This window comes from Balaenoptera acutorostrata, chromosome 1 (genome assembly GCF_949987535.1).
Source record: "Balaenoptera acutorostrata chromosome 1, mBalAcu1.1, whole genome shotgun sequence".
Taxonomy (NCBI): domain Eukaryota; kingdom Metazoa; phylum Chordata; class Mammalia; order Artiodactyla; family Balaenopteridae; genus Balaenoptera; species Balaenoptera acutorostrata.
In genome coordinates, this window is record NC_080064.1 from 29,444,234 (window position 1) to 29,468,271 (window position 24,038).

At 39.7% G+C, this 24,038-nt stretch overlaps 1 protein-coding gene across 6 annotated transcripts in view; it reads left to right on the forward strand.

Moving 5' to 3' along the window:
• Nucleotides 1–2,066: 2,066 nt before the first annotated feature.
• Nucleotides 2,067–24,038, forward strand: part of THRAP3 (thyroid hormone receptor associated protein 3) — a 73,077-nt gene continuing 51,105 nt past the window's right edge. For 2 of the 6 annotated variants that reach the window (XM_007182522.3, XM_007182525.3), the window contains exon 1: nt 2,067–2,190. The gene's annotated coding sequence lies outside the window, so the exon portion shown is untranslated. Of the gene's footprint in view, nt 2,191–2,399; nt 2,803–24,038 lie in introns of those variants that run through there. The other 4 variants (XM_057547328.1, XM_007182527.3, XM_007182526.3 and 1 more) reach the window with 3 other exon arrangements.

Consider the following 24,038-nt stretch of genomic DNA (forward strand, 5'->3'; position numbering starts at 1 on the left):
TTTAAAAATGAAAAAACAATTCTTAGCTTCTGGCCATAAAAAAACTGGAGGCGGGCTAGCATTGGCCTGTAGGCCACAGTTTGTCAACCCCTATTCTGTGTTGTTTTATATATATATGTCTCATATAATTTCCTGTGTTGCCCTTATCACAAGTAGTAATTAATTATGCATGTGACAGACTCCTTAATGTTGTCTCTCCAGTTAGAATTAAGCTCTGTGAAGACAGGGACCACATTTATTTTGTTTACCATTTTCCTCCTGAGCTTCTAGCACAGGGCCTGGACCATAGTAGGTGCTCAACAAATGAATGGAGTGATAAGGTGTTCTTTTCCTTGAGAGGCACTCCAAGCTTAGTGGAGAATACAGACGTATGCACAATTAATTAGGTAATGCTTATTGGAGAAAAGAGTTCAGTTTTCCGCAGGTTCAGTTTGAGATACCAGTGGGAAATCAGGGTATGGTGACAAACATCTGGAACTGAGTTGATGCTAAGACATAGATAAGGGAGTAAAATTCACAGAAGGGCTGTAAAAGCTACCTGAGTGTGCCAATCACTTAAGGAGAGAGGTCACTCAGGGAGAGAGGTTGAATGAGAAGAGAGAGAGGAGGCTGGAACTAGGGGGTAAGTTTATGGGCTAGGGAAGGGGCAGAGGTAGGAGAAAGGTAAGAGATCGAACACAGAGGTGTTTTGGAAATAAAGAGTAATGACTATGTATTTTTGTATCTACCTAGTTTACCACCGTGTTCCTAGTATCTTGCACTAGGCATAGCCTATAGTAGACACTCAGAAAATCTGTGAATTGAAAATGAAATTGAAACAGAACCTCTCAAGAAGCACTGCACAGCATGCAGCCTACAGGAAATGCTCGAAGAAAGAAAACAGTGTGGAAGGAATGCTGCTGAGGCCAGTAAGGGTGAGAGCTGATGTGGCATCATGTGAGATTTGAGTTGAGCCCAGTGAGTTTTTCTCGCAGGAAGAATAGATTCAATTTTTTTTTCACCTTCACTTTGTTTACTTTGTCCTGGGGATGCAGAAATCCATCAAAACTGATCTTTGTTCTAAAGAGCTCACAGTCTGGTGGGGAAGACAAACACAGTCCTTGATATATAAGATGGAAATGTACTGTGGGAGGACAGAGATGAGGAAGAGCTAGTAAACTTGGAAGGCTTCACAGAAGAGGTGACATTGGAGCTCAGTCTTAAAGCTTGGCGTTCAGTAGGGTAGGAATTCTAGCGCAAACCAGCCTGTGCAAAAACCTTGATAAATGCCGTGGTTGTCAGACTTCTATGTGCGTTAAGAATCACTGGAGAAGTCTGTTTATCATGCAGATTCCAAGGCTATACCTCCCAGGAAATTTCTGGTTCTATAGGTGAGGGCATCCACTTTAATAAGCTTTACAGGACCACACTCTTTAAAACCTCTTTATGTGCTCCCATTGTCGTTGGAGGTGGGGGGCAGCGGTGGCGGGAGATGAGGGTGGAGAGAGCTTTGCCCACCCGGGCTTCTGGGTCTCCATAGAAGCACACTGTCACAATAAAAACAAATTCATTTTGAGTCGCGCTTTCAGGGTAGTAGATGCTTTCGTGTGCCGTACTTTGTCGGAGTCCCGCAACAACTCTGTGGGGTAGAAATTAAGAGTCTCATTTCATAGGGGAGGAAACTGAGGCTCAGAGAGGGGAGATTTGCTCAAGGTCACGAAGCGAAAGGTGGCAGGGCAGAGACCGAAAGCCAGGCTAGCAGATTCCCAGCTCAGAGACTTTCCGACTACGAAGGAGGCCGCGAGTGGGTGGGGCTCAGGCCCTTGCTCCAGGCTGCTTCCAAAATGGTGGGGGCCTTGGCGTCAGCAACGCCCCCGCCCCTTCCGTCCACCTCCCTCCTTCTTCCCCAGGCCACCCAGGCGGGGGGAGGGGATGGAGCGGAGCAGCCCACGTGACTGCCGACAACCTGGCGCGTGACGCAGAGCGGCGGGCCCGGCGCTCGCCTTGCCTTGTGGGAAACGTAGTTCCGTAGACCGTCAAGCTGACCAGGAGGGCGGGACCTAGGACTACACTTCCCAGGAGGCCGCGGGGCGACGCCGCAGCTGACGCCGTCGGAGAGCTGGGACGCGGGGCGCGCTGTCGGGCGGGGGGCAGGTTCGAGCCGGTTGTGCCGTTGCGAGGCTGCTGCTGCGATCGCTGAGGTGGGCCCAGGTGAGTGAGGACCTTTGATAGGAATTAGGGCAGCTCAGTCTGCTCCACTCGTTTCGTCTTTTATCTTTTCTCCGCGGCCGCTGGCTCAGGGCGCCCGGCAGGCCTGGCGCGGAGCCGCTCCCCCTCGCCTGCTCCTCGGCTTCTTCTGAGCGGGCCCTGCTCGCTCCGGCTCCTCCCCCTCCCCGCCCTTCAGGGCTTCCCCTCGCTCCGGCCTAGCTCCCGACGCTCAGGGCCGCGTTTTCTCCGGAGCACCCCCTATCCTTCTTTTTCTTGCTTACAAGCTGCCAGGGAGGGGCCTCCACCTCCTCTGTCTACCCCCTTAGGCGGGTGAATCCTATTATTTGGATTTCTCCTTTTCCCGGAACTCTTGAGTGCCCTTCCCCCCAGCCTAATCTCTATTGGCCTGGATCTGTCTTCTTCTAGGGCGCATGTGGCTGGCACTCAGTAAATGTTGGTACCTCTTCCGTTCTTTTCTGCCTTGTGGCCAGAGGAGGTATAGTCCACATTTATCACGCACGGGAACATTGGTGAGCCCACTTTCATTTCTCTTACGCTGGAGGTGAGGCCGACTTGCGTTCCAGTAGTAATTGGCGTGTGTTCTGCCTGAATAAGGTAATTTCCTTCATCTCCCTTAGCACCTAAGCAACTTTTATCAGTTATCCTCTTTGCCTTTCTAAGTCTTAGGGATGGAGTATGGCGGCAGAAACTGGCGAGTAGTGCTGGTGCCCAGCAGTTGGAGCCGTCAGTGGTAGTTGAGTGTTTACGGGGAGGTTGTTCATTGGATTGAAGGAAAAGCCTCAGAGCGTGGTAGAGCCTGGCGGGAGAGAGCCGATGAAGCTTCTGGTGGCAGCGTAACGGAAGGATCCTGGAGCCAGCTGCCTGGGTTCAAGTTTTGGCTCTGCTAGCTTTTGGTTTCAGGTCGGGGAGCTTCACTTCCAGGTCCTTCAGTTTCCTTATCTGCAAAATAGCGGCAACACTGGTTATTTTATAGGGTAACTGAAGGTTAAATGAGGTAAATTGAAAACCGCTTAGCTCATTACCTACCATATATTAAGCACTATTATCATTATAGTCACTTTTAGAATTTATAGGTTGTAGGCCCAGAGTGGAAAGGCACGTATCACACCATTTTTTTCTTCCCCTTTCAGATGGCCCTCCCTTTTCTTGTTTGTGGCAGTACTGTTTGTTGTAGTTTTTCCTGTTATCTAGACAGACTGATGTGTGTATCAAGCCTGTTAGAGAGCCAAAGCTGGCTGCTGCCATGAACAACTTGTGGAACAAACTGGGCTTAGTTTGTTTTCTACTGGGAAATTTGTTTTGTGAATTAGTATACACACTTTAGCAATATCAAAAGCAGTTTTTTTCTGCAGCCATTTAAGCTTGATTGTATTTTGTAGAAGAGTGGATTGAAGTTTCTGTTAGGAACTGTTTAACTAAAAGCCTTTACGTTCAATACAGTTCCATCTCTGTTTTTTACATCTCTTAGCACTAGTGAAAGATCTCCGGTTTTGGAGACTGGTGTTTTTAGTCTGCAGACTAGGTACAGTCCAATTCTAGCGGTGGTGGTGGTAATAGTAGTCATAGCAGCAGCAGTAGTAGTAGTTCTTTAGCATATTAGTTTAATAGCATAACTAGTACAGGTATTTTTTTTTATTAATTTATTTTTTATTTTTGGCTGCATTGGGTCTTCATTGCTGCGCGCAGGCTTTCTCTAGTTGTGGTGAGCGGGGGCTACTCTTCGTTGTGGTGCGCAGGTTTCTCATCGCGCCGTGGCTTCTCTTGTTGTGGAGCACTGGCTCTAGGCACGCGGGCTTCAGTAGTGGTGGCACACGGGCTCAGTAGGTGTGGCTCGCGGGCTCTAGAGCGCAGGCTCAGTAGTTGTGGCGCACAGGCTTAGTTGCTCCGCGGCATGTGGGATCTTCCCGGACCAGGGATCAAACCCGCGTCCCCTGCGTTGGCAGGCGGATTCTTAACCACTGTGCCACCAGGGGAGTCCCCAGATTCACATTTTAAAATCGCTTTTGCCAAGGGTGTAGAAAATGGATTGTGGGGCTATCAGTTAAGAGGCTATTGTACTGGTGTAGCCTGGAGATGATAGTTGCCTGAAGTAGGGAGATGGAGTGGAGATGCGTTGGTGGGAAGAAGTGGAGGGTTTTGAGATCAGGTAGTTTTAATATTCTCTAGAGCAAGACGTTCTTAGTACGGTCCATGGACTACAGGGAGCTCATGAACTCTAAAATTTTTGTGAGGGAAGTGCATTTTCTCAAAGGGTCATTACCTTCCATCATTCATTGGAATCTCAAAATTTAAGAACAGTGCTGTAGGGTTTGTAATGCAGGTTTTTTTTTTTTTTTTTTGGCTGCGCCAGGTCTTAGCTGCTGCACGTGGGCTCTTTGTGCAGGTTTATAACCCATAAAAAAGTAATTGCCCGTGGCTTACCAGGAGAGTTAAGAGTCATGGGTACCCTTTCTAAAAGATTGCCTTTTTAAAAAAATAAATTTATTTTATTTATTTATTTTTGGCTGCGTTGGGTCTTCATTGCTGCATGCGGGCTTTCTCTAGTTGTGGCGAGTGGGCTTTTCATTGCAGTGCCTTCTGCTGTTGCGGAGCACGGGCTCTAGGTGCAAGGGCTTCAGTAGTTGTGGCACGCGGGCTCAGTAGTTATGGCTCATGGACTCTAGAGCACAGGCTCAGTAGTTGTGGCACAGAGGCTTAGTTGCTCCATGGCATGTGGGATCTTCCCGGACCAGGGCTCGAACCCGTGTCCCTTGCGTTGGCAGGCGGATTCTCAACCACTGCGCCACCAGGGAAGCCCAAGGTTGCCTTTCTTTAGGGAATCGTATTTTGTATGTTTTAAACCAAAGTTAAATGCTGTGCCACAGGAAAATCACCTTTTAGTTTTTTTTTCTCTAGGAGTTACGGGTAGATGCACATACTGAGGAAGCTAAACATTAGTGAGCTCAGTTTCACGAAAATCCTATCCATTCCTACTGTTTTCTTCCATTGGGTTTTGTTTACAGTTCCTATTTTAGTGGTAGAAGTGGAGTACCTTAGTGTGTGAAGAGTGAGATTGTTTTCTTCTTGCTTTCCTTCTAACAGTTAGGGGTTTCATATGTATGTTTATATATTTTGTAGTGTATTTTTCAGATGATAGTGTGTTACTGGAAGCATAGGGTGTGCTTTTTTCCACAGAGTTAGAGCTCTACCACTGAAAGAACCATGTATTTTTCTTTTTATGGCAGAGGTTGAAGACTGAAGGCTCATGGACTAAATCCAGTCGGCAGATGTGTTTTGTTTGGCTCACACAGTGTTGTAAATTTGAATTAGTTGTCAACAGTGAAAAACAGGGAGATTTCATGTAAAAATGTGGATTCAGGCTGTTTTGAAAAATCAGATCTGGCAGCCATGGACCTGTGTTTCTGCTTGCAGCAGCAATCTTTTATAGTTGGGCACGTCCTCATATCACCACTAAAAATTTTTTTTTCTGCTTTGGTGCTTTATTTCTTTCTTTTGTTTCTTCTTTAAAATAAAAAAGGAAATTTTAGATAACTTCAGAAGAGGGAGATGGAGCAGTGCAGTGGGGAGGGGAGGGCCCAAAACATTGAATTATTTTGTTTCCACACTAAAGAAACCCAAGGGCTTTTAGAAAGCAAAAGGCATTGATCTGACCCCTGCCCATGCCTTTTTAGCTGGCACATGTGTAGTGTCCTCATTTTTGTTCTGCCTGATTTGCTTTGTAGCATCTGGAATGCAGTAACTGCACAGCTTGGCTTGTTTCAGAAGATAGAAGGCCAAGCAAAAGAAGTTGCTGAATGTCTAATTAGAAGACTTTTGGTGCCTGTCCTGAGGCAAAAGTGTGTATATGTGTGTGTGTGTGTGTGTGTGTGTGTGTGTGTGTGTGTGTGTGTGTGTGTGTGTGTGTGTGTGTTTAATGTATGCGTTTGTGAAGTCCATCGCTTTGCTTTCAGAAATCCTGTGTGTTTTTTGGAGAGGTTCATAACTCAATTTTATTTTTGTCTATTTTAATAAAAAGGGCAGGATACATAAAGGATTTAAAAAAAAATTATTTGGCTGCGCTGGGTCTTAGTTGCGGCGTGCAGGATCTTCATGCTTTTAGTAGAGGCATGTGGGATCTAGTTCCCTGACTAGGGATTGAACCCGGACCCCCTGCATTGGGAGCATGGAGTCTTAGCCACTGGACCACCGGGGAAGTCCCTACAGAAAGGATTGATAGAGGAAGTCATAGAGGTGAGACTGCGTTCTGAAGTTACCGTAGAGATTTCTTCACTCCAGGACCCTCCACTGTATCAGGGCTTCCCGGAAGATGATCCCATTGTATCTAAAGGATGTGTCCTATGTGTTCTAGAGTCTTGACTAAAACCTTTGGCTACCAGACTATGGGCTATCAGAAAAAAACTTTAAAAATGAAGGAGATTGAGGAAGTTGGTCAGGCGCCAGAGTGGGGTTGCCCAATAAAGAAAAAGAATTGGGTAAATTTTTTAATGTAAAAAAAAATTCTTGTTTCAGGTGTAATAAAGTTATCCTTCACAAAGCCTTTTTTTTGGCTGCACAGCATGTGGGATGTGGGATCTTAGTTTCCCGACCAGGGAGACCAGGGATCAAACCCCGCGCCCCCTGCAGTGGAAACGCGGAGTCCTAAACACTGGACCTCCAGGGAAGTCCCACTCTGGCAGTTTTGATGTCCCTTTGTATGCATGTATCACATTGGAAAGTGTTCTGAGAGAGGCTTTCCTTGACGACCTTATCTATAATGGTACTCTGATCATTAACCAATACTCCTCCCCAACCCCACGTTATTACTATGGGACATTACATTATTTATTTTTCATCTATTGTGTCTTCACCTCTTTAGAGAGCGAAGCAGGGATTTGTTTGATTCACTGCTGAATCCCTACACTTAGGACATTCTCTGTTAAATAGAAGAGGCTTAGTAAATATTGAGAGAAAGGATGAATTAACATGGGAATAAATAGATGGCTGACTGGGTGGCAGTCTCTGGAAGTGCTCCCACTATCGAGTTCTAGTTTACTCAGATTCTGTTAAGCTACCTAAATAATTTGTATGGCGGTTGGTGAGGAGATTGCCAAGGGGCAAGAGGGTACTTACTGGAGTGATAAAAGTATTCTATTGTTGGGTTGGTGTTTACATAGTATATTTTGTCAAAACTCATATTTTGTCAAAACTCACTGAACTGTATCTTCAAAATGTGTACATCTATTATATATGAGTTATAATAATTTATAAAAATTTGTATTCAAAACTCATTCTCTAAAGTCTGTTCTGTAAAACTGAGGTAACTCTGAGGTAGGCTGTGGTAATGATTGTTTTCCTTGAATTTTTGGTAAGTTTAGCCAAGTATAGGTGGGACAGGAGGTTTTAAAATACTCTGGAGTGAGGAGGTGCCTCAGGCATTATGAGGGAAGGAGGCTAAGCTGGCCAGGCTCTGAATAGCCCACCCCCATTTCAGTCTGAGGTGCTGCATTGATATTTTGTACTTTGGGGTTTGGTAGGGGATATTTTCTGTTCCACTTTTAGCAGAATATTTTCAGCTGCAGTGTTCATTTAATAGGGCATGGTCATGGAGTTATATGATCTGTTGTACCTAGAGACCTTGGAATGAGATGAGAAATGGAAGTCCTTGTTTCTTATCAGTTTTTTGTTGTTTTTAATTAAACTGGGACCTTGGGGCAAGTTGCTTAATCCTTCAGTGTATCTGTTCAATTTCAGATGGAGATGGAAATCTCTTACCTACCTCCAGCAAGGGTTATTGTGATGGCTAGATGATTAGCCCAGTGCCAGGGCACATAGTAGGGATTCAACAAATTAATTTTATTATATATGGAAGGTGGATTGCTTGTTAGCTACTTGGGAAAGGGAAGTAGTTATATGGCACTAAATCTGAAAGGACAGTGAGAAACACCCAGAGCCCTCAACTGATAGCATATGGAAAGTGCTGAGTACATGATTAAGTTGGTATTTCAAGATTGTCAGGGAAGGATGACTTAATTATTCAATAAACAGCTCTGGAACAGTTGGCTAACCTTTTTGAAAAGTACGTTAACTTGAAAGAATAAATCACGTGAAAATGAGAGATACAGATTAAATCAAAAATGAAGTACCATTTTTTCCCTCAGATCTCCATCATGATAAAAAAAACAATATGACGGCTATTGTTGGTGAGGGTGTGGGGAAATGGACATTCTCAAGTACTCCTGGTAGCAATATAAGGTGCTGTAGCTGTTCCGGAGAACAACACAATGTACCTGTGCTTTTAGGAATATACCATAAGGAAATAATTGCACAGGTCCTTAAAGATAAGGATAATCATTACAGTGTTATGTTAAGTGAAAAATTAAAGGCAACCTAAATGTACAACACTAGGGAACTGCTTATGTTATAGCATGTGTGTACAGTGGAATGCTAGGTAGAAAAGAGATGTAGATTGGAGCACCATATTTGTTGACACAATACAATGTGTAGAAAAATGCCCAGAACTGATGCTTTTGTTCTGTTCAAAAGCCTTTCTGACTCTCCATTTCCTCCTTAGTCAGTGTTTATTAAGCATGTACTGAGCTTTAGATTCTGTTGGGGAAAAATTACCTTAAATATGTGGTCTGTGGTCTAGATCTGCACAGTTCATTTTGGTAGCCACTAGCCAAATGTGGCTAGCTCACTTTGAGTTAATTAAAATTAAATACTTAGTATGGTTTTCACACTAGCCATATTTCAGGTGGTCAGTAGCAGCAACATGTGAATGGTGGCTGCCATTTTGAGTAGCATAGATATGGAACATTTTCCTCATCTCAGAAAGTTCTGTTAGCGTGGATCTAGATTGTCTTTTCATGTTTTTGTCAGCATTGCTTCTGCATATGATAGGTGGGGCCTCATAGTAGTTGCAGTTTTCTCCCCTTTACAAAAGAATTTTGGACTTTCCTTTGTCTATCATTTATGCATCACCATTTTCATAATATTTAAACTCTTTTTACCTCTTAGCCCACAATGGGTTTGTTCAGAATGCAGAGAGAATGCTACCTATGTGGCCAAAGGGGAAAACATGGGGACAATTTTGCTAAACCTCCTAGTTCTGGATTAGAATTTTTTTTAACCTATTAGAGTTTCTGTTCTTCACTTTAAAAACAACTGAGCAGGAACTGGAATTGAGATTCATGCATGGATTGTTTTTGACATTGTTTGGCTTTTCGTTTTTTGGGGAAAGAAGGCATTAAACACTTATTAAATGTCTACTAAGTGCTAGGCATTTACTAAAATGAAAATAACGTGGTATACAGATCTTTACTAATTGATGTACTTTTAGGATTTAATTTCTGTCCAGGTTAGTTATTTTTTAGAAGTGGATGGATTTATTGCTTAAATCGGGGCTTCAAATATTGCCTTCAGAATATTGGTTATTTATGTTGGATGAGCTAAATCTTAATTTGTTATTTTGGGGCTAGGGTAGGCAAATATATTCCCACTGTGTTAGTGTTATTACAGTTGTGATGATCCCATTGAATGTGGCTAAAATGAACTTTTAGAAGATTTAGTGTAAGTTGGCTTTTACATTCTCTCATCTCTTTAGGCTCGTGTTTCTCTTATACTGGGTAGGTTAGTTGCTCTGCATCAAGTGTTTTTCGTAGGGATGAAAATTTCTTTGATTTTTTTTTTTCCTCCAGTGTTTTATTATGAAAGATTTCAAGCATGCAGGAAAGTTGAAAGAATTGTACAGTGAGTACCCATATGCCTGCCACCTAGATTCTACATTTGTTAGCATTTTGCTATGTTTACTTTATCACATATCTTTATACTCATCACTCCACCGTATTTTTTTTCCAGGTTTTTTTGTTGTGGCTAAATATACAGAACATAAAACTTACCATGATAATAATTTTTAAGGGTGCAGTTCAGTGGTATTAAGTACATTCACTGTTGTGCAGCCATCATCACTGTTCATCTCCAGAATGTTTCATCTTGGAAAATCGATACTTTATACCCCATTAAATAGTCAGTCCCCATTCTCCCTTGCATCCCCAGCCTCTGACAACCATCATTCTACTTTGTCTCTTAGGTTTAGACTGCTGTAAGTACCTCATATAAGGGGAATCAAAGAGTATTTGTCTTTTTGTGACTAGCTCACTTCAGTTAGCATAACGTCCTCAAGGTTCATCCATGTTGTAACATGTCAGAATTTCCCTTCATAATATTCCATTGTATGTAGGTATATACCACATTTTGCTTATCCATTTATCCATTAGTGAGACACTTGGGTTGTTTCCACGTTTTAGCTATTGTGAATAATGCTGCTGTGAACCTAGGTGTACAAATATCTCTTCAAGACCTCGCTTTCAGTCCTTTTGAGTATATACCCAGAAGTGGAATTGCTGGATCATATGGTAATTCTATGTTTAGTTTTTTGAGGAACTGCCATTCTCTGCTGTTTTCCACAGTGGCTGCACCATTTACATTCCCAGCTACAGCTCCAATTTTTCCACATCCTCACCAGCATTTCCTCCCTCCCTCCCTCCCTCCCTCCTTCCCTCCGTTCCTTCCTTCCTCTTTTCTTTTTTTTTTAAATAGTAGCCATTCTAATGGGTGTGGGGTAGCTTTGGTTAGCATTTCCCTATTGATTAGTGATGTCCTCTTTTCATATGCTGTGGACCATTTGTATATCTTCTTTTGAGAAATATTTGTTCAAGTCCTTTGCCCATTTCCTTATTTTTTTTGAAGCATTTTAAAGTAAGTTGCAGAAATCAGTACATTTTATATTTAAATGCTTCAACATGCATATCATTAGCTAGAGTTCAATATTTATGATTGAACTCTTATGAGTCTCTTTGGGGGAGGACAGGGAGGTACAATTTACACACCTAAATGTGACCATCATTTCTTTAATTTATACCTGCTTGGATAGAGAGATTTTGAGTGCCAGTTCTTAGCTGGAATAGTTCCCTTTCCTCTGATTTAATGATGTTTGTTTCAAGTTAGATTTACTTTTGTCAAATTAATATTGTGACCATATAATTTATCTTTTTGAACCAGGACACTATTGAGAGAGGGGATGCTATTAATACACTGGCACAGCAAGTGTAAACTGACTATCTTGAGCAAACCTGGATATAAGGTCAACCTAAATATTAAAGAAGAACTTTTATAGATTGAGATTTTTTTCAAAATAAATGCTTATTTAAGCACTTTACATGCATTATCTCATTTAATCCTGTATTTTACAGGGTAAGTGAAGAGTTTCTTGTTTTACAAATGATAAAGTTGAGGCATAAGAGATTAATTTAGGAAGAGATAAGATTTGAACCTAGGTCTGACTCTAAACTTCCACTCTTAGCATCTGCTATATTGCTCAGAGTAAGGGTCCAGGGAGTGGATTGACCAGTAAATTGGGAGAGTCCTCACATAACAGAACATCCCATTTTGTTATTGTCATGCTTATTAGATCCAGAGTTAAATTATTTAAATTTCTCTTCAAGAATAAATGGACTTGAATCTACCAGCCGACTGCAGAGGCTTTTTGATTCGCCTTGCTGCAAATAGAATGACAGAAGATGTATTTCAGAATCAATAATATTTGCCTAGCTTTTTTTTTTTTTTTTTGGCCGCTCAGCACGGCTTGTGGGATTTTAGTTCCCTGACCAAGGATTGAACCCGGGCCCTCAGCAGTGAGAGTGCAGAGTCCTAACCACTGGACCCCCAGGGAATTCCCTTGCCTAGCTTTTTGTGTCTTTCCATCTTTAAAATGAAAATACGCCTTCCTTCCTACCTTCCTTATTTTGAGAGAATTACAGTATATATATTTTGACACTAATATAAAGAATACATGAAAAATTGTATAGTTCAGTATCTTATGCAACTTAGCATAGTCACATGCCATCATTTCTTTTATTACTAAATGGTTATTAAATGGTTTGGATATGTAAAAGTGATGAAAATCCTATCTCACGTAAGTTTAGGCACAAATAGAATTAGTCTAGGGCTGTTTTTTTTTTTCCTTGTGCTGTTTTGACAGTTGAATGAACAGTGTTAGTTGAGCACTAGAAATTCTCAGATGTAATTGTTTTGAATGTCATTTGAGTTTAGCCACTGCAGTGAACCATCTCTTCAACAAATTGTTGGACTCTTGGTTCAGAAGCAGTGGATCCAAAATTCATTGAAAGAACGATACATAGAGTGTCATTTAATTATTGCAAATGCTTTGTCATATCATTTATTATCATTTTTTAATATTTTTGAAACATCTTCTCTTTGAGAGAAGGCAGCTTAATGAAAAAAATTTTAACATGGTTAGCCCAAAGAGCAGCTTCCTGATAAAATCTGGTACCTGCCCTGACCATTAATGTGTTGAGGTATTTTCATACATGAGCCATGAATGTAAATCAAAGGTTAACTGTTTAATTTTGAAGTTGTCAACTAGCATTGCTGGGGTTTTTAGGAAACTAAGATTTTATGTGCTGGTCAAAAGTATACATAAGCTGTAACTTAAGTTCCAGATATAATATGTATATATAATATTATAACAATGTGTTATTCCATCTGGAATCTTGAGCTTTCCCTTCTCACCTGATCTTATTCTGGTAACTAATCCTAGAGCTGTGAACAAGAAATAGGAGGTGCTTTCTGAGGAGAGGATCTTTGGTTTCCTTGTTCTGTATTAAATATCATTGCAGAGCTGTAGGGATACAGGCTTTGTCTTCTGTATTGTTCATCCTCCTGCCTTTACTCCTTTTACTGTGTAGGAAAACATTGTTCAAATCAAAATTGTAAGTCCTGGATACACTTTTTTTTTTTTTTTTTTTTCTGGATACACTTTTTGGATGCATTATGTGTAAACTCAGCCTTTTGTATAGTAACTCATGAATAATCTAGTTTTCTGTAGAAAATATTCACAACTTTTTCTTGAGTATGTTTCTTTTTTTCTTTTTTTGGCTGCGCTGTGTGGCATGTGGGATCTTAGTTCCCTGATCAGGGATCAAACCCGTGCGCTCGGCATCGAGAGCGCGGAGTCTTAACCACTGGACCGCCGGGAAGTCCCTTGACTGTATTTCTTGATACAAGTTATATAGCATTTAGTGTAATTTTGTTTTCTCCCTGAGTAGTCAGCACCTGAATTGGACCCAATGTGGAATTAAACAAAATGCTAGGGATTTAGCCGGATCTCTACTTTGCATTGGACAGGTATTTGAGTATCAGCTAAGTTTTTTTAAAGGTGATTCTGGAAATGGAAATATCTTTAAGGATTTAATTTGTTGTTTGGTGGTTATGTAAGCATGTTACTGGGGGAAAAAGCCTTAATGTAAGTATAAAATCTTGATTCACTACTGAAACAATTTGGGAAAATAAAATTCTCATTGTTGAGGCTATCCACCGTTATCCTTTCCCTTCCAACTTTCTTGTTTTTATTTTTCAAACTGCTCTTTTAGAATACAGTGTGCTGTGTGCTTTACATACATTGATTCGTTTAATCCTATGATAATTTTATAAGATCAGTGTATCTGTTTTTTGATATGAGAAACTTAGTAAGATTACACACCTTGTTCAAGCCTGCACAGTAGTGGAGTCAGGATTCTAATCCATGTCGTTCACATTTGCAGAATTCTTACTCTTAATCAGTCTGCCTGTATTCAACATATACTTTCTTTTCTTTGTTTCTTTCTTTTTTTTTTTTTTTAAGAAAGGATTATTTTATTTTATTGTTGGCTGTGCTGCACAGCTTGTGGAATCTTAGTTCCCCAAGCCAGGGATGGACCCGTGCCCCCTGCAGTGGAAGCGCAGAGTCCTAACCAGTGGACTGCCAGGGAATTCCCCTCAACATACACTTTCATATGCTTGTCCTTCAATGTGGAGTTGTTTCTTTGATTTAACCTTAAGAGCATTGCTTGATGAGTCCTATTTCAATCTTTGGAAGTTGTTTGCAAAAGTTTAAGTGTGTGTGGCCAAGAAGCTTATGAGGTACGTGGGAATGCTTGTACTTTTCTGTCACTATTATAGAGAGTTATATTAATCCTTTTTTCCTTTAGAGAGGGACTGAGAAATGAAGTCTAAAGTGAGCACAACAACAGTGTTCAGCGTTGTACAGCATTTTTTTTCATGGTTTTAAAGTATGCAATCTGAAGACATGTAGGAAGTACAAAGAATAATACTGTATAACTGGTGCCCATGTATTGACTATTTAAGAGATCAATTTAATAAATTTAAGAAATAAAGCTTTACCACCATAGCTAAGTCTTCTAGAATTGTTCTCCCCTTCTCCCCCAACTCTCTTCTAACTTGGTGTTTATGATACCTATGCATTTTTCTAGACTTCTATTAAAAATGTATGCTTTTGTAAACAAAATATAGTATTTTTGTGTTTTTAAACTTCATGTAAATTGTTCAATACCAACTGATACCAAGAAGTTCTTGTTTCTTTTTTTTTTAGCGTTCTTTTTCCTTTTTTTGTTGTTGCTTTTTTGTAGCTTTTTTTTTTTAATGTTTATTTATTTATTTTTGGCTGCATCGGGTTTTCGTTGCGGCGTGTGGGCTTCCCTCTAGTTGTGGTGTGCAGGCTCCCGAGTGTGTGGGCTCTGTAGCTGCGGCGCGGGGGCTTAGTTTCCCCTCAGCATGTGGGATCCTAGTTCCCTGACCAGGGATTGAACCCGCGTCCCCTGCATTGGAAGGCAGATTCTTAACCACCGAACCACCAGGGAAGTCCCTAGCTCTTGATTCTTGATACCAAGAATTTGTTTTTGTAACTTGTTTTTCTGCTCAGGCTTCTGTTTGTGGGATTCATTCATGGTATATGTGTTCTTCATTTTCACTCTTTTATAGTATTCATTGTATGAAAGTGCCAGTGTTTATTTATCCAGTTTGTACTGTATCCTGTTTGTACTCAGAGAGTGCTGCCAAGAATATTCTTGTATATATTTTCTACTGACTTGAGAGAATTTCTCTAGGGTTTATACCTAAAACTGGAATTTTTGGTTCACGGTATATGCACATCTTTAACTATCACATTATTCTCCAGAGGAATTATACCAGTTTGTACTCCCAATATATGCATTTCTGTTGCTGTACATCTTAATGGCACATGATGTCGTTAGACTTTAAAATTTTTTGCCATTCTTGTGAGTATGAAATATTTTATTATAGTTTTAAATTGTGTTTCTCTGATTAGTAGTGAAAATGAATATCTTTGCATATGTATATTAGCCATATAGGTTTCTTCTTTTTTTAATTGATCATCCCCTTAGCCCACTTTATTTTTAGCATTTATCATCACTTGACATAACAATAACATATAGTTACTTGAGTGTATGTCTTGCCCCACCAACCACAAGATGAGAGACTTTCTCCTTTTGTCAGTGTTGTGTCTCTAGTGCCAAGGACAGTGCCTGGCATACGTAAGTGTTTAATAAGTATTTAATAAATTACTCTTTTTTTTATCTGAACAATTGAGTTTTTTGCCTTTTTTATTGATTTGTAGAAGTTCTTCATATAGAGTCTGAACTCTAATCCTTTGTTAATATGTATTGCAAATATACTCTCCTAGTATGTGGTTTCGTTTTGATTTTCTAAAGCATATAGACATATTTATCAATCTTTACGTCTATGGTTTATACTTATAACTTGTTTCAAATCCTCTATCCGGAATTTGTACAAATATTCTCCTATATTTTCTTCTAAATGTTTTAAAGCTTTTCACATTTAATGTTTGTTTATATGCTTTGTTTTTCTTTTAAGTCCACTTGGAGTTTATTTTTTGTGATGTGAGGTAGGGGTCAGTGGTGAGCAGTTACATTGCTTATAAATGTTTTGGAAATAAGATGCATTTTGTGAGAAACTCTGTACTTAGGAGTGGCGAGGTGGCCTTGGGATTTTGGCATTTTCTGGGAAGAAGAGGTTTGCATCCCTAAAGGTGTTTGTAAATTGATGTTGGGTTAACATCAGCAAATTTACAAAGCAGTTGCAAATTTATTTCTAGAATTAGCAGAACCAGAATACATGTGGACATTTTGGGTAGAGTTCCAAAATTGCTGATAAGACTATTTCTTAGTTTGTTTGAAAATAAGTTTTAATTTGGCAGTACTCTGGGAAGTAGTTTTGACCTTTGTGTCAAACCTAGTAGCTTCTTCCAATTTGTAATTTAAAAAGGAAAAATAAGAAAGAAAAAAATCTCTGAAGGTGAATGTACTTTAGTAGGTTCTCCAGCATGACATGATCATATCCAAATTTGTTTCTAGAATAATGTCACAAATATTTGTAACAGATTATTTTGGCATCAAATTTAGTATCTTTCCTGTTGCTTGTTTACAGATGAGAGGAAATGTGACTCATTTAGAAGTTGGTTATCCTGGTCTGATGCTCTGGGTTAAATGGGTTAATCAAATTACTATTTTGCATAAATTTTTTTAGTGAAAGTAAGCAGTTGTGGAAGATAATACTCTGAATGTACCATCCATTTTTCCAACTCTGAAATTAAGTTTTTTGGGAATTCCCTGGTGGTCCAGTGGTTAGCACTTGCTGCTTTCACTGCCGTGGCCTAGGTTCAATCCCTGGTCAGGGAACTAAGATCCGTAAGCCACACAGCACGGCCAAAAAATAAATAAATAAAATAAAATTAAGAGTTTTTTTGTGGATTGAAATTTCCTTTCAAATAGGCCTTTAGTGAATTAGATTTATTTTTATTTAGCATCTCCCTGTAGCTTCCAGTAGTGTAAATTTAAGGCAAATAATAGATTATTTAGGGAAGACAGATTTCATAAAGCACATTTAAAAATTTTTTTTCCTGTTAGATAATAAGTAATTGGGAAGAAAAGTGAGAAATTAGAGCAGAGTGGATGAAGCTTGTGGTTTAAGGTTCTTTAACAGGTAAAAGGTAGCATGATGATGTGGAAAGAACCGGGACACACTGAGAGCTAAGGGCCTTTAGCTCTAGTTTTGCCTCATCTTCTTGGGCAAATCTCTTCCTTTATCTGGGTTCAGTTTTCCTTCTGTAAAAACTAGGGTTGTATTAGATAATGATCTCTAAGAGTGCTTCCAGTTCCTAATGCTTTGTGACTCTAATTCTAGTGAGATTTGTCCATAACTCTGATATGCTCCTGGGTCAGATTGGAGTGAATCATGGTCTCTTAATCACACGACTCTCTGCTCTTTGATTAAAGCTAGCTGTAGACTGACTCAGGGCTGCACACCCTATACATGATCTGATGATAATGAACTTTCTCTTTATTCTCCTAGTGCTAGGAGAAATAACAAATAGTTATTTACAAGTAACTATTTCAGTGAGGTGTAGAAACAGAGCCATAAAAGTTATAAACGTAGGTTGGAAGTTGTATTAATACCAGGGTGTTGGCAGATAATGATAATACTGAGCAGAGATAAACTGCTCTGTTGTATTATAAGAACCTTAAAAGGGCACAGATTTTCTGATTCATCTTTGTGCTTTCCATAGTGCCCAGTGAAGGAAATTAACAATTGTTTATTACTATTATTTGAGTCCTTGCTATATTACTGTGCACTGTACTATGATTTAGATGTTTTCCTCATTTAATCGTTTCAGTAGCTTATGAGATAGTGTTGCCCTTATCTTATAGATCGGGAAACTGAGACTTAAAGGAGTCAAAATGCTTTAAACTAGTTTTTATGTGACGCCAGAGTCTGTTCTCTTTATTGCCTCAATATGCTGCCTAGCAAAGACATTATCCATGGGGTGCACTCAGTGAATGTTAACTCATTGAAATACTTGTGAAATGTTTTATGTTCATTGTTTTGGATCTTTTTTTTTTAAAGTATTTATTTATTTATTTAGGGCTGCGTTGGGTCTTAGTTGTGGCATGTGGATCTTTTGTTGTGGCGTGCGGGCTTCTCTCTAGTTGCGGCGTGCGGGCTCGGTAGTTGCAGCGTGCTGGCTTAGTTGTCCTGCAGCATGTGGGATCTTAGTTCCCCGACCAGGGATCCCCTGCATTGCAAGATGGATTCTTAACCACTGGACCACCAGGGAAGTCCCCCAACTGAGTATCTTACTAATAGGACATCCTTAAGACAAGGCAACATGTGGTTGGCAGTTGTGTTCCAAAGTAAAAAATTAAACCTGAGAGGGGAACTGGAAGTTGAGGATAGGGAGGGTAGAAATTACGAAGGAGACCTCTTTTCATTATGTACTCTTGTACAGTTTGAAATTTTTACTGTGTATGTATTACTAAAATGAAAAAACTAGGTAAAAAGAAGAATTAAACATTTTAAGTTTGCTAAGGCAAATGAAACAGTTTAAGTTAATATTTCAAGTTCTATGATTCTGTACATGTTTTTACCATTTTAAAAACTGTGTACATGTGCCATAATATGGCTGAACCTTGAAGACATGCTAGGTGACATAAGTTAGACATAAAAGGACAACACTATGATTCCACTTGCGTGAGATACCTAGATTAGTCAACTTCATGGAGACAAAGTAGAGTGGTGGTTGCGGTGTTGGGGGTGTTACTGTTTAACGGGTGCGCGGTTTGTGTTGGGGAGATGGAAGAGTTCTGCAGATGGATGGTGGTGATGGTTGCATACCAGTGGGAATGGGCTGAATGCCACTGATCTGCACTGTACGCCTAAAAATGGTTAAAATGGTATGTATCTTGTGTTATGTATGTTTTACCATAGTAAAAAATATATATATTATTTAGCTAGTATTTACTCGTTTTGTTATTCAACACTGGGGAATCCAAAAAAAGGAGTTTTCATCTGGTACTTGCCCTCAAGGAGCAAAATAGTCTAGTAATATTGCATGATTAGTATTTTTCAAGGAAATAGAGGCTTAAGTTGTAAGGAAATGGTGATAGCTTATAAAAAGTTGTAATGTGATCAAATAAATTCTGGAAAAGTAGCCGTTAGGATTTCCTGACAGTCTTGGATGCTGAATAGGCCAGAGGATTCAGATGAGAAGGTTATAATTTTGCCCCGAGGCACCTCTGCATAGCCTAAGAGCAAGATTTTAAAAATCACCTGTCTAGGTAGGAACTGTCAGGTACACAGATGGCATGTTGATCCGTCTCTCTCTGTTGTAAATTGAGAACCTGGGGCACAGAATAATGTTGCCATTTAGGGGTCAAGCTCATTCAGCCTGGAATCAAGTATAGGTTTGGGTTTGTTGCCAGAGTGTTCTGCTTCTTTAAGAGATTTCGAAGATGTAGTGTCTTATATTCTGAGTCTGCCATAAATCCAGATTCTGAATTATCAAGAGAGAGAACATAATTGTTTAATGACCTTGTGACTACCTATAGCAGCTAGTTGAAGTCTTGTCTTTTAACTCTGTCATTTTGACATTGGCCTGATTCATAATTATTATTATTGAGTACTAATGGTGTGCTAAGCACTTTCAGTAACTTTATGCATATTAATTTATTCAATTTTCATAACCCTTTGTAGTAGGAACCAGTTTTACAGGTAAAGAAACAGAGATAGTGAGATTTAATTAAGAAATTTAGGGCTTCCCTGGTGGCGGAGTGGTTAAGAATCTGCCTGCCAATGCAGGGGACACGGGTTCGAGCCCTGGTCTGGGAAGATCCCACATGCCGCGGAGCAACTAAGCCCGTGAGCCACAACTACTGAGCCTGCGCGTCTGGAGCCTGTGCTCCGCAACGGGAGAGGCCGCGACACTGAGAGGCCTGCGCACCGCGATGAAGAGTGGCCCCCGCTCGCCGCAACTGGAGAAAGCCCTCGCACAGAAATGAAGACCCAACACAGCCAAAAATAAATATAATGAATAAATAATTAAAAAAAAATTTATCACAGGTCTAAGTTAGTTGGTGGAGTGGGAATCAATCAAATCTAGGCAGTCTAGTTTTAGAGCATGTGTTCTTTTCTATTATTTATTGGTAAGTGCTTTGCAGATTGCTTTGGGATGATGGATTACTAATTTTATTTGCTTTACTGTAAGTTGCTGGGCATAAGTATTTAAAAATGACATTTTCTACCATTTGAGATTCTACAGTTTTGAGAATTACTGTTCATTAAGGGTTTATTCTTGTTTGGCCATTTGCACTAAATGACTTTGTTAGGCAAATTATGTAAATTGAATACAGTTTTTGAAATACAGGTGTGTTAGTGAGAAGAATGGGATTCTTTTGGGGGGATAACACTTTTAATTGGGGTCCATAGCAATTGATGGTAAATGTTCATCTGTTAATGGTGAAATTTGTAGTGAGATTTTACAAATGTCATCTTTTTTAAAAAATTAATTAATTTATTATTTTTGTCTGCGTTGGGTCTTCGTTGCTGTGCGCAGGCTTTCTCTAGTTGTGGCGAGTGGGGGCTACTCTTCATTGCGGTGTGTGGGCTTCTCATTGCGGTGGCTTCTCCTGTTGCGGAGCACGGGCTCTAGGCTCGCGGGCTTCAGTAGTTGAGGTGCGTGGGCTCAGTAGTTGTGGCGGACAGGCTTAGTTGCTCTGAGGCATGTGGGATCTATTCCGGACCAGGGCTCAAACCCGTGTCCCTGGCATTGGCAGGCGGATTCTTAACCACTGGGCCACCAGGGAAGTCCCCATATGTCATCTTTGAAAACATCTTTTCACACAGGTCCTGCCAAATACTAATACTAATCCATGAGCGTATGATTTTTTTTTGGAGCATATGATTTTAATTGAGCATATTTATCACTTGGAAGGCTTTATAGAATTCTGTTAGATTCTTTTCTCGATATTTGCTTTTTAGCCTGCTCTTACACTGCACATTAATCATTTCCAATTGAAGATTAGATGGAAGTTCCTCAGTTGTGTTTAGATGGATTTTGAAATATGGAGATTTCCTTTGCACTTGCATTGGGGAAATACGGTAAAACTGTAGTTTGAGCTAAGAAAATATGTCTGCTTCAAATTTGTGTGGGACTGGGTATCTCATTGCTTGTTTTAACTTTCGACAGTACAGGAAATGAAAAAAGTAACACCATTACTTGTGATTCAAACAATGTATGTTCATTTTAATTTGCTGTAGTATGTTTCCCATAGAAGTGCTGTTTTGTCTTGTTAATTTTCAAATGGATTTATTAAGAAACGTTATTAACTGTGCAGCAAAAGCTAATTTCCAAAGCCATTAAGTATTCAGTAATAGTGTTTAAGGGTGATTCGTCTTCAGAAAAATTTCAAATTCAGTCTTTTTTTTTTTTTTTTTTTAAAGTATTTATTTAGGCTGCGCCGGGTCTTCGTTGCAGCATGCGGGATCTTTAGTTGTGGCATGTGGACCCTTAGTTGTGGCATGCAGACTCTTAGTTGCAGCATGCATGTGGGATCTAGTTCCCTGACCAGGGATTGAACCCGGACCCCCTGCATTGGGAAAACGGAGTCTTACCCACTGGACCACCAGGGAAATCCCTCAAATTCAGCCTTGAGCTTAAAAAAAAAAAAAAAACAATAAAATTTTATGGCTGCTAAGCCATTTAACTGCTGTTTAGTAGGCAAGTCAAGATTCACCTTCTGTTTCTGACAGAAATTCATAGAACTGATGAATCCGCTACAGAAGTGGATTGAGAGCAAATGAAGGTCACTCTTGACAATACTGGTTCAATAGCATGTGATAGATTTTTTTTGCAGAATGCTTGCTGATGAACAGTACAGTGAATAAACCATTTGCTTGAAATACTTTACATTTTTCACAGGCTTTGTAAATTTGTCCAACTAAGCCCTTTCTTCTCCACACGTTTTTACCACCATTATTTGTGCACATCTTAGCAGATTCAAGTTCAGATTGTATTGAATTAATGTTCTCTCAACCTTTGTGAAAAGATTCTTGCCATTGGTTGTTCCACACAGACTGTTTTGTTCATAGTGTTCAGTCACTTCAAACTTAGCATTGACGTCACTAAACAACTGAGCAGTATCACTAATATCTGTTGAATCATCAAGAGCTGTGGAACACCACCCACAATCATTTGCCCTTTTTTAAAAATAAATTTATTTTTGAACAGTTTGATTTACAGACAGTCTCGGAAAATAGTACAGGGTGTTCCTATGTATACCCCATATCCATTTCCTCTGTTAACACCTTGCATTAGTATGGTACATTAGTCACAACTAATGTACCAATATTGGTACATTGGTATATTCTTACTAACTGAAGTTCATACTTTATTCAGATTTCCTTAGGTTTTTTTTTTTTTTAATTTTTAAAAATTTTTTGGCCGTACGGTGTGGCACGCGGGATCTTCAGTTCCCTGACCAGGGATCGAACCCATGCTCCCTGCAGTGGAAGCACAGAGTCTTAACCACTGGACCACCAGGGAAGTCCCCAGATTTCCCTAGTTTTTACCTAATGTCCTTTTTCTGTTCCAGGATCTCATCTAGGATATACATTAAGTTGTTGTGTCTCCTTAGGCTTCTCTTGGCTGTGACAATTTCTCACACTTATTTTTGGTGACCTTGACAGTTTTGAGGAGTACTGGTTAGCTGTATTGTAGAACGTCCCTCAATTGGGATTTGTCTAATATTTTTCTTATGATTATACTAGTGTTATGGATTTGGGGGAGAAAGAACACAGAGGTAAAGTGCCATATCATATCAAGGAATACATGCTATCAGTGTGACTTCTTGTTAACTGTGATTATCTGGCTAGGTTTCTCCAAAAAATTACTCCCTCCCCTCCCTGCCACAGTGTACTCTTTGGAAGAAAATTGCTAGGCATACTCACCTCCACTTAAGGAGTGGAGAGTTGTAGTCCACCTCCTTGAGGGTGGCGTATATACATAAATTATTTGTAATTCTTCTGCATGGGAGATTGGTCTTTTCTCATCCATTTATTTATTTATTCATTCACTTATTTATATCAGTATGGACTCATGGGTATTTTTGTTATAATCCAGTACTTTATTTTGTATTAATTTTTCTGATTTTTACTATTGAGAGCTCTTTCAGTTGGACAGGAGTGTCCTTTTGACATATCCCCTTTATTGTGTGTGGTGCTGTTTTGTTGTTGTTGTTGTTTAGCACTTCCTTACTTTCTGGCACTATAAGATGCTCCCAAGCTCATACTGTGAATCCCCTCCCCCAGCCCTAGATTCAGCCATTTCTCGAAGGGGCCCTGGTTTCTTTTATTGGAGAATGGTATTAGAAATCAAGATCTGGGTGCTAGGTGTGCACATTGCTACTGGAAGGTTATTGCTTCCAGGTCTTCTCAGCTGACAGAGCAAGGAAATACATCTGTATACTAACATATATTCCATATACTTATAGAAATATTTGTAAGTATTTCATATTTCTACATATCTTCATTTGTATCTGTATTAAGCTAGACATGAATTACTGATATCTCCAATTCTAATCCAGTACCTCATTGATCATTCTAGTCTTTTCCTTTTTTATCTATAACGTCCCACTCCCAACAGTGAGAAACTTGGCTCTCACCATTTGCCATCCATTTACTCATTAGTTCCAGTATATATGTGGTGTAGTGGTTTCAGGATTGTTAACCTGTACCCTTTAACAACTTTACAACTAGAAAACTTTAACAAGTAGAATACAGTGGTTATATGCAGTTCCTTTTGCTTTTTATCTTCTCATTTCACTTATTTTCATAGTTAACTTAGGTTAGCACCTTTCCTCTCCACCTGCCCTATTTTTTAATTGACTACTTATATTGCTCCCATTGTCCTCAGCCCTTCAAACCAAAAAGCTAATAGTCTTAAACAAGTTCATTTTCTCGAGACACATGTTTTAGGCTCTTGCAGTCAAACATAACTTAATTAACTCACTATAGATAAACGACTTTCCTCCTTATGTTAACAGATACAACACTCAAACTTACTTCGGTTGTAGCCTTATTTTTGTTTATTTTTATTTTGTTTTTATGAAGGTTTTCTGTTATGA